Here is a 21,397-nt window from a genome sequence, read left to right as displayed (position 1 = left end):
TTGGGGAGGTCATTTGCTTTATTCAGTTCACCAATTCAAATGCTAATCTCTTCCCGAAATACCCTCACAGACACACCCAGAAATAATGTTTCATCAGCTATCTGGGTTGACATGTAAAATGAATACCATCACTGTGGGTATTAAAAAGAAGCCTGTTATACAATTTCAGCTTTGGTTGAGTTGTTTCAAGGAGGGTTTAAGGAAGCAGGACTTTGCACTGGATTGTATACTATCAGGAGCTGGAAGCAATTCTATGATAGGTTATCTAAAAACATCTTATCTATGGCAATGATACACTAGAGTGAGGCTGATCCTGTAATGATTTAAGGAAACAGCAGTTGCTCATATTAACCAGGGAAGGGTTACATCTGTGAAGCTGTGGGTTGGATAGTGCTTTGTCTATGTTCAGCCATGATTAAGGAATGGTTTTGTCTTTGTCTTTATCCATAACAATCACAGAATGGTCTTATCTGATTCTGAGGTTCTGTGAAAAAGTTTATTTTCAGCGGGAGACCTAAAAACCGAGCTGTGAGTGCCAGGCCAACTTGGAGAAACACCAACACCTGGCTGAGAATATCAGGTTACATCCTGCATGTCAGGGGCTTGCTCTTTCTCACTTGTTCCTATTAAAGAATGTTAACAGAATATTCCATTGTAAAGTATAAAATATAAAAAGAAAATCATAAGAAAATTTAAGAATTCTTCATAGAGGTATTTATCTATTTATCTAGGTTCATTTATCTATTTATTTTTGGAAATTAAGGCAACATGTATTCAATTTCCTTGGAATCATATGATCTAAAGGAAGTGTGGTGGTCATTGGCCAGGATATGATTTCTTTTAAGGCCTTCCCTAATTAAACTTTGTTCAGAAATATATCACATTTAGTGCAAATTTGAGAAAATTTATTTCTGGCCTGAGCTCTTACTCATTATAAATACATCTTTACCTCATCAACCCTTGATCACACTCAATCAGTGTTTGGGTGGCAAGGCATAGCCAGTTTTTGGCAGCTGCTCTGAAGGCCCCCTGTTTTAACATGGTCTGGCCAAGAAAAGTAACTGTGGGCCATGGAGGGTTCCTTGTTCTCTTCAGGCTGGGCTCTGAATGATGAGTGTGTTACCTTGGCCAACTCCAATGCAAGCTGATACACTTGCATATTTTCCACCTCCACAACTTAATTCATGAACAATGTATGCAATAATTCTTGATCCAGATCCTCTCAATGGCTGATTCCAAGTAATGGCTCTTCCATTTGAATTGGTTTTACCTCGGTCAAGATCCAAGCTCTTCTCAACTGCCAAGTACTGGGGAGCAAAATCTCCATTTACCTCTACCAAACCCACGTCCTTAAGACTCAGTCTTCTTTTCTTTAGTGCCCCATTGGAGCTGGGACAAGACCAATATCGATGACAGAGAGATCACATCTAGATATAAAATAACTCACTCACAATTCTTGCCGGTGTAAAGTTAATGCTTTTTAACAGCATCTTTACTAGCTATGAAAGCATCAGATACTTCTGGTACACTCCTTACACTGACAGTCTCTTCTTCCTTGAAAACTGGAGGAAGCTTAACTGCTCCAGGCTCATTGGGACCAAACTGGCTCACTACTTGCATTGTTTTCCTGTCCTTGTCTTTACCTTTCCATCTCTGCTGTGACTACAGGGTGTATTTGTTACATTCTTCTCTGCTTATTTTATGTTTTGCAGCAAAATTCTCTGCAGTAATTCCCATGGGGAGTTGGACCTGCTGCTCTGTTAATGCTGCTCACAAAGAATCTTCCAGCTTGAGACCTGATCCAAACTTGGTTCTAAAATGCACATTTCTGTCACAGTAGGGAGCCATGCTTTTGGCTCCTCCACACAAGACAACTTCAGCATCTTTAACACACATTTCCTGACATCCATTCACAATGGACTGGAAACCAGAGTCACAGAGCCTATTAACAGCAAGAGCTGAGGTCCTTTAGGGATTCCCACATCAAACTGACATGGCTTGCCAAGCATGCAGCATCTGAAGAACTATTCACCAGTTTATCATAAAGGATACAACTAAAGAACAGACAAATAGAAGAGACGCATAGGGCAAGGTATGGGGAGGTGAGGTGTGGAGATTCTACACCCTCTGGGTACCCACCTGTCCCAGCACTTTCATTTGTTCACCAACCTGAAGCTAAGATTAGTTTATTCTTCATTCATAACAGAAAGATTTGCAAAACAATGGAATTCATTTTTAATAGTAGAATTTTTATTAATCAAATTCTGGAGAGGATAGTATCATTTGATGCAATAGGCAGTTGTAGGCAGAAGTTTTAATTTGCCTCTAAAAATTTGGCAAATGTAGGGTTAACCTCTCCTGCCCTCTTAATATTTGCACTTGAGATTTTCTTTATATTTAGTTTCTAAGTGTAAGGAATTCTGAATTAGAGGAATTGAAGACACATGTTTAAAATTCTCTCAGAAAATTATACTTTTCAGTGCCATTTCTATGTTTTATGTTGCATTCATAACACTTTTATAGTATATAGCTTAAGAACCATCTTATCTACTTGATTGAAACAATTTTTTGGTAAGTTAATTGAAAAAGTAGGTTAAAGTAGGAACAATAAACAAACAAAAAATGTACACATACCTTAAAAATTGTATTTCACATTAAAATGTATGCAGGCACTTTATGATGTAAGGACAAAGCCTTTCTTCAAAACTTCAGTTTACCAATTTCTTTTTCATATTTTACATAAAAGACATCATAAGGCCTCATCCACAACATCTAGTAATGGTTTCATTAGATAAAGTAAGAAGTGCAGGAGGTGTGGAGCAAAAGAGAGAGGCACTTACTAACCACAGTTATTCAGTTGGTACATTTTCAAAAGGGAATTGAAACCTTCAGTTAATCTCAAAGATTATTTATGTGAAGACATATTAAGGAGGCTTCTGTATGTTGTATAAATGAAGATACAGTCCACTTAATAAGGCTTTTATAAGTTATCTGCAAGGGCTTATAATTATTTTAAAAGTATTTTATAGCCTTATGTCATAAATCTTAATGTCCATTCATTAGATAGCAGGGCTTCTATTGTTGTTTGTTTATACATATATATTTATACAGAGAGGGGTGTGTGTGTGTGTGTGTATATATATACACACACGTATATACACCTCCTTTCCTTACTTAAGATACTACTGCAAAGTAGTTTGGGAAATTAAGACTAGAAATCAGAATTCTCAACAGCAGGCCCATTTAATTGGTTAACATATGTTTATAACTAATGTTTTAAAAATATATACTTGTAGAAACATAATTTGCAGACAATAATGTTCATCTGTTGAACATTTTATATAGATATATAAAACATATACAGTATATATATATTTCCCCCATAAACACCAATGATATACTGACATCGATCCTACTTGTTAGCTATGCTGTCAGTCACAACAGATCTGACTGCTCTCTAATGGCATTTGGCAGAAGTAAATGGAGATTAGAGGATAGAGAGATCAGTTCAGGCCTCCAAACCAATCTGTGCAGCTTTCAATTCCAACCAATCAGTTACACCTGCATGTGGTAATCATTCTCCTTGGATACAAGTGCTGGCAGAAACCGGAGACCTGTTTTTCAAGCTAAAGCAAAATGAGCTAAATATAAATGTGAAAATCCTCTTCATTGTAGAATTTTCATCTTCTTTTGAGGGAAAAAAAAAAGGAGAAAAAACAGGGCTGTTTTATTCACATTTTCAATTATTTTGTAGTAAGGTCAATTAAACTTAAACACACCAAGGAAGGATAAGCAGGTTGGGGGTGCTATTTATCTTCTTGGGCCCACGATAAGAATTCAAACTGCAGTCCAGTATCCAGCATGGGACTTTAAACTGCTGTGCTGGTGCCCACTACACCAGTCTCCTTTTAAGTTACTTTTTAGAGCTGTGTGAACCTTTCATCTTGTGAAACTTGCCAACCTCAGGAATATTTTATGAGTTACCAGCTTTGCAACTTTTGTAGAATACATTCAAACATCACTTTTACTGGCAGCAGAACTGTAAAATGTTTCTCCAAAGATTAAAGAAAAGCATATAAAAAGGAAACCATGGAGAGAAAACTAGTAGCATTCTCCCATTGTTTCCCAGAAAACTTTTGTTTTCTCTAACTTGAAGTCTGGCCTTGATTTAGGGGTCAGTAGATCATCCTTCTGAGCTTACCAGTCTCAACTGAATCTGTCTCCAGAAAAGCAAAAACACTATGGGTAATAAGCTTCTTCCTTTTTAATTCAGGTTTTAACTGCCATTCTTGGGTAAAATAAGATATTACTTTATAATTTAGTATTTTTCTTTCCCCTCTTTTCCAACTAATTATGCCTGTTTAGTCTTTTAACAAATTCTCATCTCAATATGTAATATTTATTTAATAGATGAGGAAATATGCTAATGGTTTCTTTTTAAATAAAGTTCAAAGAACTTGTAAAAAAGCCACACTACTGTTTTTCCAAATGTGCACAGTCGTGCACTTATTTTTAAACTGAAAATAATGCCTGTAGAAACCCAGAAGGCATTATGGGCAGCTGGATGTTGGATGTGCTGAATAGGACAAGACTGGTTTTAGATCTTGAATTAAACTGTTTTGAAAATTTGACCTACTCAGATTAAAACTGATTTTGGAAGCAGATTTTTGGGAGCATACCTATACAACTGGCCTTACTTATGGGGAAAAGACAAAAAATAATTATAGAACATCTAGTACATTCCAGAGTCTCAGAGTCATGGATATTTTTATTTGCTATCTTGTCACCATTCTTCTAGATATTATCTGAGATCAGTTTTAAAGTCTCCATGGGAATTTGCCCCTGGATTCCTTCAGAAGCAGAGCATGCATGAGCCAAATCAAAAAACATATTGAATGGTGGATGTCCAGAGCCTGTCTGTCTATTCAGAATGAATGTCAGAAAATTCGGAGGATTTATAAGAAGTAGGAATTTAGGAGCTACTGTCATCTTGCTACCAGAAAGAGAGTCTAAGGAAATTGTTACTATTCACTGGAAACAAAATTGATAAAGTCAGAAAGGAAACCAAAACCTAGAATATTGTTTAAGCCACTGCATCAAGCTCGATCAGAAGTCACTCCTATCCATGGACTTTTTGAAGGATTAAGCACTGGCTATGAAAGCCACAGCACAGCTGACCACATCATACTTATAAACTATGTGGCCAGCAGAAGCAACAGCATCCAACACTTCCTGCCCCCCACACAGCAGAGAAAGTTAGCTCTCCCATCTTGCCTCTGTTAGAGCACACAAGATTTTATTGGCATGTTGTTCTTGAAAGAGAAGTGTCAGTTTTTTCCTTTAGAAGAAGATGGAAAGACAGAAATGAGTAATTGTTGCTCATCTTTCAGATGTGATAAGTGGTGAATATGAGGACATGTTTCAGTGCAAGAGGCCTCACATGCTATGAGATAAGATGATGGCTCAAACTGGGTAAAGCAGAAATACAAACTGAAGGCCTCCCCCATCTATTTGACTTACTTTAAAGTAATTATTAGTAATAGTAATTCCTTTAAAAATGATAAATATGGAAAAAGTTTAAGCCAGACAGGATGCCAGGATAATAAGTATAAACCAGGACTGTCCTGCAAAGGAAATCATCAACAAAACAAAAAAGATAACCTACTGAATTGGAGAAAATATTGCTAATGATATGACCTATAATGGGTTAATACCCAAAATATATGAACAACTCATACAACTCAACATCAAAAAACCCAATCGATTTGATTAAAACATGGGCAGAAGACCTGAATTGGCATTTTTTCAAAGACGACATACAGATGGCCAACAGGCACATGAAAAGATCCTCCACATTGTTACTTATCAGAGAAATGAAAATGAAAACCACAAAGAGACATCACCTCACACCTGTCAGAATGGCAATCATCAAGAAGATCACAAATAACAAACGTTGGAAAGGATGTAGAGAAAACGGAACACCTGTACACTGTTGGTGGGAATGTAAATTGGTACAGCCACTGTGGAATACGGTATTGCAGTTTCTCAAAAAACTAAAAATAGAACTACCATATGACCCAGCAATTCCTCTTCTGGCTACATATCTGAAAAATACAAAACCACTACTTGGAAAAGATACACACATTGTTCATACACCAATGTTCATAGCAGCATCATTTACAGTTGCTAAGATATGGAAGCAACATAAGTGTCTGTCAAGAGATGCATGGATAAAGAAGATGTGATATATATGTATACAATGAAATACTATTCAGCCATGATAAAGAATGAAATTTTGCCATTTGCAACAACATGTATAGACTTGGAGGGTATTAGGCTAAGTTAGATAAGTCAGACAGAGAAAACCAAATACTGTAGGATATCATTTATATATGGACTCTAAAAAAGTAAATATAACAAAAAAGAAACAGACTCACAGACATAGAGAACAAACTAGTGATTATCAGTGGGGAGAGGGTAGTGGGGAGGGGAAAGGTAAGGGTAGGGGATTAAGAGGTACAAACTATTATGTATAAAATAAGCTACAAGGAAATATTGTACAACACAGGGACTATAGCCAATATTTTATAATAACTACAAATGGAGTATAACTTCTGAAAACTGTGAATCACTATGTTGTACACTTGCAACTTATGTAATATTGTACATAAACTATATCTTAATAAAAAAACCAAACCAGGACTGTCCTGGGAAACCCAAGATGTACGAATGATCTAGCTAAGAGGAATGACAAAACTCATGGGTGAGGTGTGACCTTTGGCTAACGTGTAACGAAAACATGACTTCATTAATTCACTTAGTAAACATCGCTCTGTACACTATCATGCAGGACTGTGATACACCTTAAGTATAAAAAGATAACCAGAATAAAGTTTCTTACCCTAAAATAACACATGTTTACCAATGGAGAAGACATGTTTGCAGATAGTTATGACATGAACATTGCAAGTAAGGTATTGGCAGGGATATAATGAACACCCAGATTGAGTTCTGAGCCCTGCTTGGGGAGGTGGGAGAGAAAGTAACCAGAAGAGCTTAAAAAAGGAAAGGAATTTGAGCTGTATAACAGTGGAATAATAGATATTTGGCAAGTAACTAAGAAAAAAAAAGTTTAGTCTTGAGTTAAGGGAATAAAAGACATGGAATCATGGGGTCTAAAATGGCTTAATAACTTTAATTTATGGAAATATTAAATCTTTCTAAGGCTTATTTTCACAAAGGTGAAATGACTAAGAACGATACTGAGAGGCATTTTAGTCAGTAAATATGTCCCATCTTTTCAGAATACATTCCCTGGTAGATTTTCAGCAAATTCATTGGCACTCTAGGATTTCTGACATCCCAGTAAACTTACAAAGGTTAGTTTTTTTAAGTGAATTTAAGAAATTATTTCTTATTTTCAACATAAAAAGAAAAAAAAAAAAAAACCTTTGATTTAAACCCTGGAAGCCAAAGATGTTATATTTTGTTAAAACTGGAAAAAATAAAAGAATAGAAAAGCAATTCCCTAAGGAATTAAAGAACATTTTATTCCCTTTTTACACAGTACGACAGTTTCCACTTTTAGTGTTCATCTTTAAAATATAGAAGTAACCTCACCATCAAAATTTTATGTGTAGAACCAAAGGATAAACAGCCTTCATTGATTCCCACCTGTATGCACACAGAGTCAAGAGAGTCCTTTCATTTAATTAAACAAATTAAATTTTAAAATAAATTTAGAAACACTTACCTTCAAAATAATTGAGGTGTGCACTTCTCTCTAAACCCTCTGCTTGACAAGTTTTTCCCATTAGACAAGCATTTACATTTTGTCATTAAAATCCTTCTTCTTTACTTATGCAAATTGTTCAATCCAGAGGTTGTTATTTTTACCCAAGTCCAATATGTTCTGTTTTCTCATAATGACCTATTGTTCTAATCTCTTATTTAGTTTATGATATACTTTGTTTTTATTCTAATACATGGTATTAATGGTTGACATTTTAAATGTCTGGACCATTAAGTACGTAATGAATTATATAATGTGTTTTTTTTAACTTTCTCAAATTAGTTAAATAGAAAGAAAAATTTATGATCTATATAGATATGTGGCATAATATGGAAATTTAATAATTTCCACTCTATGTTTGTGATTCTATTAATTTGCTGGGCTGCCATAGCAAAGTATCAAAAACTGGGTTGCTTAAACAATAGAAAGATATTGTCTCATAGTTCCGGAGGCTAGAAATCCAAGATCAAGGCATCTGCAGCGTTAGCGCCTACTGAGTGCTGTGAGGGAGAATCTGTTTCATGTTGCTCTCTTAGTTTCTGGTGGTTTGCATGTACCTTTTGGTGTTTCTTGGCTTGTAAGTGCATCAACCTGGCCTCTGACTTCATCTTCACATGGAGTTTTCTGTGTGTGTGTGTGTGTGTGTATGTGTGTCTCTATGTCCAAATCCCTTCCCTCCCCCCACCCCCTGCCATGTTTTCAGGATGAATCATATAGGATTAGAGCTCACCCTTTGAACTCATCTTAACTTGATCATCTGCAAGGTACCTATTTCTAAACAAAGCTACATTCACATGCACTGGAATTTAGGACTCTAATATCTTTTTGTTTTTCAACCCATAGTAGTGACTGAATTTTGAAATTCTTCTCTTTAAGCAGACTGAAAAAATGCATAACTATGTGTCATTATGTCTGGGTTTAAATCCACCCCCTATCATTCATGAAGAAATCATGTAATTTCTTCATGTTCTAAGCTTTTGCAAATATACCTGGGTATTCAGGCTCTGATTTATCTTAACTGTATTAGAAATGAAGACAAGATGTCAAAAAAGAAAAAATTGGAATGAAAGCTTTTAAAGAGTCTTAAAGAAAAGCAGGAATATTAAGAAATAAAGAAGTAAAAGGTGTCCAAGGAAAAGTGGTTGCTATGGAAGATTGACAAAGGAAATCCAATTTATAATTGGATTTGCTGAAGAAGATAGACAGTTCATGAGATCTTGCCTCCTGGTTCTGTCTTCTGAGAGGCACTAGAAACAATGGCAATCAGGTAACAATCACAGACCCAGAATCAGATTATGGTTTCTAAATACTATCTCTCCACAAATAGGAACTAGAAACTTTTGGAGAAATGCCTAATTTCAGGCTGGAGCAGGAACAGTACAAGATGAAGTTGGGTGATTTTGCTGTTTCTGAATGTAAGGAAGTACTCAAAAATGAGACACACAAAAAGGATACAGAAGCTAACCTGAGGAGCTCCCATAGCTAAAATATAATGCAATTCAGCATCAAATTAAATAATGATAGTAAAGGATTATAGTTTTTTTTAAATGAAGTAACCTACTGTTATGCTATATTTAATATTTTATGTATCTATAGTCATATGGAAAGTCCTCTCTTATAGTAGAGGATCAAGTAATAAATAAGAAAGGAATGAAGAAATCAAAAAAAAAAACACCATTTAACAACTATCAACATTAATTAAGACAAGACTCATAAATGGATACTAAAAATAGTAATATTTTGAGATGTCACAAAATATTTATATGATCTCAATATAGCTTCTTACAAGATAGTGGGAAAAAATGACAGGAAAAACTTGATAAAGTGATCAAGTTAACATAATGAATAATAAAACTTTTCAATAGCATATGCTAACTGACATAAGGGATTGAGAATAGCATAGTATCTCTTCTGTGATGTTCCTGACAAAAAAAAAAAAATCTATAACCCGGACTCATTAGACAATCCAAAGAGAGTTGCAGTTTATGCAAAATTTCTGAGCTGTTATTTAAAAAATAAGTTAATCTCTCAAAATAAAAGAAACTCATGAGACATGACAGCTGAAAGCAAGGCATGATCTAGGATTTTCGGCATTTTCTGTCATGTGAATGACTATTGGAAAAATTGTCAAAATCTGTATATTGTCTTCAAATTTAGGTAACAATGCTATATCAGTTGTTAAGTGGGCTATATTCAATAAAGTATTTACAGAGGAAGGGACATAATATCAGTAACTTATTCTCATATGAGAAAAAGAGAGACAGAGAGAGAGATGGAAAGAGGGAGAGAGGTGGGGGAAGAATCTTGGTGAAGAGTATATGATAATTTTTGTACTTATTCTTGCAAGTTTCTGTAATTCTGAAATGATATTATAATTAAAAAATAAAAAAGTTAAAAGTCACTCATATAACTTCTTACATGGCAGAGAGTAAGACCTGAAGTTGCTTCATTTGCAACTCTATCTTTTTCTATTCTAATTATTTTCAATAAAACCAACATGCATTTTTTGTCTGCTTAGTTTGACTCTTGACATAATTAAATATCATCTTTGAAAATTGATGGTAACACATGAAAAACATAAAGCACTGGGCTATTTTGGTGGGTTGAGTGTTTTGAAGAAATGCTCCATTGTGGAAAACAGACAAGACAATGATGAGAGGGCAAATACCAATGACTAGGATAGTATGCAAAAGGCAATCCTCCAGGATTTCATGTTAATTTGGAAGCTATGTTTTGTCTTTAGATCAGTTTTTCATAGATTGGTCATGCTAAGATGCTTTTGTCTTCACAGTGGTTTTCCTCATGTTTCCCTTTTATTTTTTTAAATATTCACCTCAGGTTTCAAGGGAGGTTACATACTGATGCCCCACTATTTGCCAATACATTTAGTTAAAAAGGAAATTTAATTCACTCTATTTTTCTGTGTGTCTGGGGGAATCTTTCTGATATTATGCACATTACACTCCAAATTAAATCTCGTCAAAATGCCACAGACACTTTACTGATTAATATACTAAAATGATTACTTTCCAAAGCATGCTCTATTTACAGGAAGACTGTTACAAAAACTCCCAGTAGACATCTGTTTGAAAGACATTTTACTGACTCAACACGTGTACCTTTTTTTGAATATTTTATGGAAAAATAAAACATCTGTGACTGGGTTCTGTATTTTTATATGGCGTTTCTAGCATTTTATTTGAATTAGATATATTCAGAAAAACTTGAGGAATGTTTTATGGAATAAGCACAAATTGGGTATGGCAATCTGATCTGGGTTATTTAGCTAACTAGCTCCTAATACTAATTATCATATTTTAAAATATTTTGGTAATGGAAAAGTGCTCCAATTTTGGGCAATATTTTAATGGTAGACATTTTGGAAAATCCATTCAAACAGAAAGTATGTCACACGTATTGTTGATGTTTTCCTTCATGCTGATGAAGCTCATTACTTCAACATTTCCAACCTCTTTCTGCCCCTTTTCTTAACTCTGCTTTAGAAAAGGTGCTGTGGCTTGTCTGGTTTGCAAATCTGGCAATAGAAGAATAGGTATGCTCACTCAGCTCTGTACTTATGCCTCAAGCAGACTACCTACTCACAGAAAACACACATTTTGCTCTTTTCCCTCCAGGAGTAGGTTTGTTCTTTGGTAGAGGGACATCTTCCATAGCCTGACACTGCTGTTCTGCAGAGCTCCATTAATAGTCTAATCTGGCTTTCTTACCAAGAACTACTCTTACCTTAGCCCTTCATTAGTAATAAAAGCAGTATATTAGGTGTACTGGTTTCATGTGGCTTGTCATTTATTTAACAACTGGTTCATAATATTGCAGACATGAAGATTCTAATAATTTATAATGAAGTTAATAGAATTTGCAAAAAAGTAACTAATTTTATGTCTAGATTTTAATATTCTTCCTCATTTGGCAGAAAAAAAAACAGTAAAGAAAATATAGATAATTTACATAATATAAGCATCCAATTTTATAGATATTATGTATAACAGATAATTTCTAACAGATAATTTTATTTCTCTTTTGCCCATGAAATAGTTTTAAAAATTTGATGCACTTGCAATAAAAATAGAAACAGAGAGGAATGTTGTGACCTCTGACTAAAGTTGCGAATGAGTCTATTTCTTCCTGCATACTGCAGCCACAAGTGGGCTTTGCAGTGGCAACAGACACATTCACTCCCAGTGGGAGTCCCTCCCAGTGCCCAAGGGGCCTCCCTCCCCCACCTTGCATGCCTCTCAACAATGGCATCTGGCCTTCCAGTCAGACCACACTTTCCCTAGGGGCATTCCCAGCCATGCATCCTCTCACTCCCATCCCCTCTGCTATATCTGCACAGCCAACAGTGCTCCTCTCCCTGGATCATGCTTGTAGTTCATAGAGCATCACAAATATGATGGTTTATATTTTTCATCAAATTGGAAAATTTTTGGATGATTATTTCTTCAAATACTCTTTCTACCTCCTTTGAGTACTCCAGTTATACATTCAATACATGTATTAGGCTATTTGAAGTTTTCTTATGGCTCACTAAACTCTGCTTTATTTTTCTGCCATTTTTCTATCTCTCTGTTGCTTTAGAGAGTTTCATTTGCAATATCTTCAATTCACTAAACTTTTCTTCCTCTATTTCTAATCTCATATTAATCCAACTTAATGTATTTTTCCATGTTATAAACTGCAATTATCTTGAGAAGTATTATGGTTTTGTATCTCCCAAACCCATGCTTAACACACTTAGCATTTTCCCTGCCTCTTGAATGTATGGAGTACAGTATTAATAGGTTTTAATGTCCTTGTCCACTAATCTTATTACATATGTTTTTGCTGGATCATTTTAGATTAATGCAGTTCCTTCTCCTTATGGGCCAAATGTTCCTACTTCTTTATATATGAGATAATTTTTGTTTTATTGGAAGCCTGACATCTCAAATTTTACCTTGTATGTTCCTAGATATTTGTTTATTTCTATAAATATCCCTCAACTTTTTACTTGGATGTAGACAAATTGCTTGGAAACACTTTGATTCGTTCAAGATTTTGTTTTAGCTTTGTTAAGGCAGAATCACAACAGACTTTATTCTAGGGCTTCTTTCCCCACTACTGACACAATACTTTTGTTACTACTCTAGTCTAAGCTCCTTGAATTACAAGCTTTTCCACTCTGGCTGATAGGGACATGAATTACTTGAAATAATGAGTGAGCTCTGAAGATTATTGCTTCTACTTTTTTGGGTTTGTTGTTGTTTTTATTTTGTTTTGTTTTTTGGCTTTGGGTAATTTCTTTATATATTCAATACTTGCACTAATGAGTACTCAGATAAAGACTCAAGGGAAGCCATCTGCGATTTCTGGACTTCTCTTTCTATGAAAAAAACTCTCTCTTCATTACTCTGTTAGCAAACTCTAGCCAATATGTCCTTGATGTACTTTCAGGTTCATCTCCTTAAGTTGGGAGACTGTCAGGTTCAACCTGGGTTCTCTTTATGCTGCACACTGTAAACTCTCTTCAGGAAGTAAGACGGAACAGCCATAGGGCTCAGTTGATATGTTTCTCTTTTTTCATGTATTGCCTCATGTCCAATTCTGAAAACCACTGTTCAGATGAGAAAAATAATAGCTTTCTGCTAACTCAGAATTTGTGAGAAAGCAGATTAAGGATTGTAAGTAACAGCACTGAATTCAAACATAAGACATCTGTCTTTGCAAAGGAAAGTATGTACGGCCTGCTTTTGCTCAAGAATTATTTTAGGAATTTCTTTCTGTATTAGACCATATTTCCTGGGTTTGTGGTATTTATAAAAATCAGCTGAATTACAGATACAATTATTATCTATGTCAGTTAAAGTAGTGCTAGATGCTCTATGAAAATTCCTGTCTCAAAGTGTTAACTCAAATAAATTTATTTCTTACCCATGCCAAAATTCAAGGCAGCTCTATGTAAGGTGATATAGGAAGACAGTCTTCTCCTACCTTGGAGCTAAAAACTTGAAGCTTCCCAAATGAAGAAGTGAAAAGACAAAGAGGTAGCGGACAATGCACTGTGGCACCTAACAACAATAGTATAAAAGGGACAGCATATCTTTCTGTTCATATTCTATTGTCAGAAACAGAGTTATGCATTAACAACTGTATAAAAAGATATTGGGGTACATGCATTGTTTCCAGGTTAGGAGGATTAGAAGCGTCTATAAATATTTCAGTAAAAGTATTTGTATAGATACAGGTTTTCAGTTCTCTTGGGTAAATACCATGGTCATCTGGAAAAAGTTGTTTGAATTAATAAGAAACTGCTAAAAGTTTCCTGAAGTGGTTCTATCATTTTAAACTCCTAGCATAAATTTTTGAATTTGATTTTCCCACCAACACTTGATATGACCAGTCTTTTCTATCTTAGACACTCTGAGAGTGAAGGGGGCATAATCACATCTAATTATGGTTTAATTTGCATTTCCTTTATGACTAAAATTATTGAGCCATTAAATTTTAATTTTGTTTATTAGCTTTTAGTCTATTACCCTTTGTGAGATGTCTCCTGCATTCTTTCTCTTTTTTAAAATAAGATTTTTGTTTCATTAGTGTATTGTAAGATTTTTAAAAAGGTACAAATTATTTATCATATATAGAGATATGAATATAAATATAACTATAGATAGAGATATATAGAACATTTTTTTTCAGCTAAGGACTGGCATTTTTATTTTCTTAAGTAATATGTTTTGAAGAGCAGGAAGATTTATTTTTGATGAGATTCAACTTAATTATTTTTTTTTCTTTTTACCTAGAGTGCGTTTGTGTCCATTTGTGATATCTAAGAAAATGTGTCATTACAGATCCAGGATGATTTATTCAAAAAAATTATTCTAGATAAGATATACATTTGACTTTTTATTTTTAGGTCTATGATCAATTATTTTAATTATTTTGTCAAGGTATAATTTACATGCAAGAAAATTCTCCAGTTTTGTGTGTATAATTTGTTCAGTTGTAGATAATGTAAACAGTTGTATAACAACCAATAAAGTGACACAGAAGATGCTCATCCCCCTACAAAATTCTTCCGTATCCCTATGAAGTCAGTCCTCTCCCACTCCTCCAAATATTGGCAAACAGTGATCTGCTTTCCATATTACACATCAAAATTACAGATCTGTGCTTCCTTTTAGGCAATGTATAAAACTAATATTTTTTTTTATATTTTGTCTATTTTTTAGTTGTTTATGATGGAAGGGCTAATCCAGTGTCAGTTTCTCTATCAGGACGGAAGCAGAAATGCTTATACAATTTTTAATTCAGGATCAAATACTGAAACATATAATAACTCCTTTACTTGACAATTAACTAGATTAAGAAACTCAAAGGAAATGAAATGGTCTCAAAGCCTGAATTCAGCTTGACATTTATTTCAGTAGTTTTCATGGAGATAGAGGTATTCACCTACTCTGAAGTTTTATGATCAGAAGGTCAAATGTGGTTTCAAAATGTAATTTAAAATTTTTCCAAAATGCTTTATAATTAATTTTTAGATGAAAATGTTCCCTTATATTGCACCACCTGTTTTCAGTAACAGCAACTTTTATTGCAGATCCAAGTTCTCACATATATAGACATACAAATTAGGTTGCCATTTTAAACTTTTCATTTAAATCTAACAACTGATTCCCACATTGTAGAGAATATAGAAAAACAACAAAAGTGCCCAAGGAAAGAGAATGTAAAAGAAAGACATTTTATGGTAAGCATACATGGATATCAGCAACTTACTTTTTAACAGAGAAAAATAACCAGAGAAAGGTATGCATTTTCTTTTCATGAGAATGGACGTCACTCTGCACAGTCCTATATATTTTACTTGATTTATTTGTTCTTTTGTGTACTTCCACTGCACTCCTGATTCTACATCCAAGAACAAGTCACACAATTCTTCACTGAAATAATAACAATCTACAATATTTTATCCAGTTTTGAAAGCTAGCACACAGAGTTACCCACTCATAAGTAAAAGCACATACTGTAGGGAAAAAACCCATTAAGGAAATTTAGAACTAGTATTTCTATTGAAATTCACAGTATGCTAAAAAGCAAAGCTAAAAAAAATTGTTACCACCATTACAGGATTGGACTTAATGGGAATCTAGGGTATTGTCCTGCTAATGTCAACTACAGAAATTGATTCACTTTGTATTTTTGTCCAAAAAAAAAAAAAACACTTTAATGTGACATTAAAATACATTTTATTTTGTGTTTTAAGAATTTAGAGAATTTTATTTTGAGGGTAGCACAAGTCATAGACTCCAAGGGAAGATGCATACACCTAACAAACTCTGCATGGAAAGATGAAAGCACAAACAGCTCTCTGATTTACAAAGGAAAGCATAGATAGATACGGTAAACCATTGGCAACAATGAAATAAATTATATTAATCACAAAGTTCTAGGAAAATTGTCTAATTCTATATAAATATATCTATATGTTGAGAGAGCCAGTGAAGATTAATTTAGAAATTCAGGATTTCTAAATTTTTATTTTTGTTATAGCTATATATTACTGATCTTCAAACCTTAAATTAGAGTTACCTTCACTCAAAGTCTCTTAGATGTTCATATTAATTTATAATTTATAAATTAACCCAGATTTAAATGGTTTAATAATGGTTACAGAACTACTATTCATTGTGTACATATAATACACGATTCAGTTGTGTGCTATTAAAACTGCTTCTAGGCAGGGGGAGGTGATATGTTTTGATGGTTTTCATGGTGTGAATACTCCCACCAAGTCTGCTTTCAAGCTGTCAATGTTATATCACTGAATGGGAGTTGAAAAAAGATGCATATGTATGGCTTTTCCATGCCAGTGTGAGCTGGTTCCAGTACAAAATATGTTTGTTGGGAGGATATTCTGCAGCAATTTGAGGCAACAGTCATCATCTTTTTATAAAAATGTGGAAATTGTGGTTTTCAGTATTGTTGAATTTACCAAGTGCATGTAGCTAGAATGGGAGAGAAAGGATTCAAACTCCAGGTTTCTCTCCCTGCAAAACTCAAGATCTGTACATATACATGTTCAAACACACACACACACACACACTGCTTAAGGTTGGATTTTTACATAGAAAGAGGAAGGTTCTAGGAATATTACTGCAGTGATTATATATTTGTATTAGTTATTTGCCTTTCTACTCATTAAATCATATGGACTCATTGAAAGCAAACAAGAAGTAAATAATGAAACTTCATTGATCCTTACTCATAGTTTTGAATCTTTACTATATAAGTTTAAATAGGAGTTTTAAAATGATTAAGATGTGTGATGCAGTGGTATGTGGCTAGAACCCAGTTGCTTTGGTGTTTCTCAAGCACAACAATGTCATGCAGGGCCTTGGCATATGAAACGCCCTCCTAATTCTGTTTCTCTCAAATATTCAATTTATGCAACCATTTCTAAGCCACCATTTTGGGTATATCTGTATATATCTGGGGTTTTTTTCTATGAAATCAATGCAACATGTATAATTTACTTGCAAAACCCATTTGATTCTATGTAGGTCTAAATTTATATATCAGGACATATTTTACTGCCATTTATTTGGTAAATAAATAAGTCATAGAAAGTCATTTAATATTTGCATACAAAATAAGGCAACTTTGAAGAATGCATCTTCTATATAACAATTCACTATTTTAACACATAATTCTGCAAATGAACACCTACTAAAACATTTTAGAGTCAGAATTAAGATTCTGAAATCTATAGAGCAGTGGGCAAAAAGAGTGGTCTGACCGAATTGGATTTTCCATTTTCTTTTGATAATGTATCTGATATTCTTTCTAAAATCATGGCTCTTGTTTTATCTCAAAGGAAGTTTTACAGATTTCATAATGCTACCTTTTATTTTGGTTTTAAAATTCTGGTGGAAGAAAAGCAGGCTAATGATGTGTTTCAAATCTACTCTATCCTCTATAATCAAGTTACTGAATGCAGTTGCTTTGGTAACTTTGATTTGTTGGAGAGAGTCAGAGCATATACTACTCCTGATAAACTCCATCTCTGGAAGCATTATACCCCATTCATGAAAATGAATATCCTTCTAAAAATTGGCTTTTAGGTATAAGAGTGATTAATTTCTTCAAATTCTGAGTCTATGTACCCTCATTAAAAAGGAAGCATTTTACTGGGGAATGCACCTATGCACTGCCCACTTAGGAAGGTGTTTTCCTATTCAAACCTGGTGCTAAAAGTATTGTACTCCTCAACAGCCTTTTTATATTTCTCATCCCTTGAAAATGGGTTACAATAAGTCTGCAATTTCCTGTTGGCTTGGAATTTGCTTAATTGTTTCCTTACGTGTACTTCATGGAACTGACCTGAAGCATAAATGGAATTTACATAAAGCAAAATGATGGCCACATTAATCGCAGAGATGTAGAGATGAAGAGAAGTTAAATGTTTTCTTTTTCACATTTATTTACTCACATAAAGAATTTTCAAAAAACAATACAAAATAAAACTAACAAAAAAAACTATGTTCTCTGAAAATGACTTTAGGAAACTGCCATATGAGAATATGTGAATGAAGCGAATGCAAATTCTGACTCCTAGGAACAGATTCCAGACAAGCTTTGGGTCTTCTTTTTCCTGAGAGGAAATGGATCACAATCAAGCTAGATAATATTTGAAAGTAAGCATAGTAACAAATTCTTATTATTCATTCTTTTGTTCATAACTGTTCCAATCCTGGTAAGCCAAGCATGACTGATATCTTTAAAATATTTCTGTACTCAGCTTATGGTTAATAATTGAATCTAGGGCTTCCTAGGCAGCGTAGTGATTAAGAATCCACCTGCCAATGCAGGGGACACACATTGGAGCCCTGCTCCGGGAAGATCCCACATGTGGAGAGCAACTAAGCCCGTCTGCCACAACTATTGAGCCTGTGTTACAGCCCTTGAGCCACAACTATTGAGCCCATGTGCTGCGACTACTGAAGCCCACGTGCCTAGAGCCCATGGTCCACAACAAGAGAAGCCACGGCAATGAGGAGCCCGTGCACCACAACAAAGAGTAGCCCCCACTCACCACAACTAAAGAAAGCTCACACACAGCAAAAAAGACCCAACACAGCCAATAAAATTAATTAATTAATTAAAAAATAATTGAATCTAAGCTCTAGACTAATTTTCCAAGCTAACCTTTCACCTCTCTGACCTGTTCATCATGCTCTTGCCAGTTTGCTTCTTTCTGCCTCCTGAAAATACCAGCCTAGTTTCTGCATCAGTGTCTGATATTTCTAATACCTGATTAATATGTATACGAAGGTTGAACAAATTAGTAAATATATTATAAATAATGAAAACCAGGATTTTCATGATTGGGAAAAGAAGTTACAAATAAGGAAAGATGGAATGAAAATTGGGATATTGGATTGGAATTGTAGAACTCATAATTTTAAGAAAAAAATCAGATGATAAAAATCCATTCTCCTCCCACCCCCCCAATAAAAAGCAACCATAAAGCAAAAGCAACATTCCAAAATGAAAAATATGAATGAGACATCCTATGCAAAAATTTCCAAATATGATGCAAATGACTTTATCTTTTTTTTAAGCTCTTTATTGGAATATAATTGCTTTACACTCTTGTACCCGCTTTTGAGGTACACCAAAGTGAATCAACTTGAGTATCTTTTTTATTTAACATTTTCTCTAAGATTATTTTTTCTTCTCTTTTTCAAATTTTTTGTTCTTTTAGTTCTCTCTCTCTCTTTCACACCCCCCCTCAATATACAGAAAGACATTTATGTATATTGTGGACTCTGTGAGAAATAAAATAAAACAGTGGAACAGACAGCATGTACACTATAATCTAAGAAAACATACTAAAAATAAAAGTATACCTGAATCTGTATATTGAAAGGGCTTGTGTATCAGTGAACATTGACCTAGAAACTTCAACTCCAAGATGGGTCCTATCAAAATTGTCAGGTAGAAGAAGCAATGCTTAGGCCCTTCAGGCAAAAAGACCAAGTTTACTAATAAAGGGGAAAAAATCAGGTTGGTGCCAGACTTCTTGATTTTTGACATAACAGGCAATGTAAGTCAACAAAGAATTCAAAAAATAAAAGTGATCCAAAGATTTTACATCTAGTCAAGTTGCCATTCAAGAATCAAATCTATAGGAAGCCATTGAACACGCAAAAACACAAGGAGCACTTAAAATCCTCCTGAGAAATCTAATAGAAAATGAGCTTCTTCCAATCAAGAAATGATAATAAACATTTTAATAAAATGAATATAATTATAAATCAAAGACTAGAAGTTTGGAACAAAGGCAATAACCAATATAAAACTGATAAATGTATTGAAAAGATATAGATAATACAACTAAAATGTGGAAGGAAAAGAGAGGAAGGAGAAAGTTAGAATAAGCTCAGATTTTTATCTAGTTATATGAGAATCTGTTTTTGTCAGCTTGGGCTGCCGTAACAAAATACTATAGATGGGGTTGCTTAAATAACAGAAATAAATTTTCTCACAGTTCCAGAGTCTGGAAATATGAGATCACAGTGCCATCATGGTCAGATTCTAGTAGAGTTCTCTTCCTAGCTTGCAGATACTTGCTTTCTTGCATGTCCTCACAGGGGAGAGAAAAAGAGAGCTCTCTGATATCTCTTCTTATAAGAGTAATAATCCTATCATGAAGACCTGCCCTAATGACCTCATCCAAACCTAATTATTTCCCAAACACTTCATCTCCAAATACCATTATACAGGGGTTTAGGGTTTTAGTCTATGAATTTCGGGAGGATGAAATTTAGTCCATAGCAGACTCTAAAGATTTGTTTTTTCGTGAAGCTACAAAACCCCATATTAAAAATTTAAGCAGGCATAAAAAGAATAAGAGTACTCATATGTTATTAGTATAATCACAGCCATTAGAATAAAAACATGAACTTCATAAATGCCAGAGCAATAATAACACTGGACAAAGAACAAAAACACATAGAGGAAAGGAATATAGTATATATAGCATAAACAGAAATATCATGATAGAATTAAAGCCAAGCATATTTGTTATATCAAATAAATGTGAATGCAATTGACACTGATTAAACATACAAAAAACTTTAAATTGACTCACAAAGTGAAACTCATTTTAATACTGTATTCAAGAGGCATACCTAAAGCAAAGTGACTCTGAAAGACTAAAATTTAAAGGATGAGAAGACTATACCATCAAAGAGAAAGAAAACAAAGAAATTAAGTATTGCTATTCTGATACGAGAGAAGGCACAATTCAGACACCAAATATTAGATATAATCAATAAAGAACAACTTTAAATTCTAAGAGCCACACTGACAGTAAATATATGACAGTTATGACCATCTACATAACAGTGCAAGAAATGAGTGCAACCAACTTTATAAATAAGAAATTATATGAGAACCAAAAAATAGAAATTCATAGAAGAACTTAACACACCATTATCAGTTCAAGAAATGTTAAGTGGCAAAAAAGTAAGCAAAAATATAAAATATCTAAATGGTATTATAAAAAGATCATAGATCTTATAAAAATATACCAGC

At 34.1% G+C, this 21,397-nt stretch overlaps 1 pseudogene; it reads right to left on the bottom strand.

The window, feature by feature from the left end:
• Window positions 1-1,091: 1,091 nt before the first annotated feature.
• Window positions 1,092-20,441, bottom strand: LOC130859223 (3-ketoacyl-CoA thiolase, mitochondrial-like; annotated as a pseudogene).
• Window positions 20,442-21,397: the final 956 nt, after the last annotated feature.

Source organism: Hippopotamus amphibius, chromosome 8, assembly GCF_030028045.1.
Source record: "Hippopotamus amphibius kiboko isolate mHipAmp2 chromosome 8, mHipAmp2.hap2, whole genome shotgun sequence".
In the NCBI taxonomy this organism is placed as follows: Eukaryota; Metazoa; Chordata; class Mammalia; order Artiodactyla; family Hippopotamidae; genus Hippopotamus; species Hippopotamus amphibius.
Note: the sequence above shows the minus strand (reverse complement) of the source record. Positions and strands in the feature narration are given on the sequence as shown.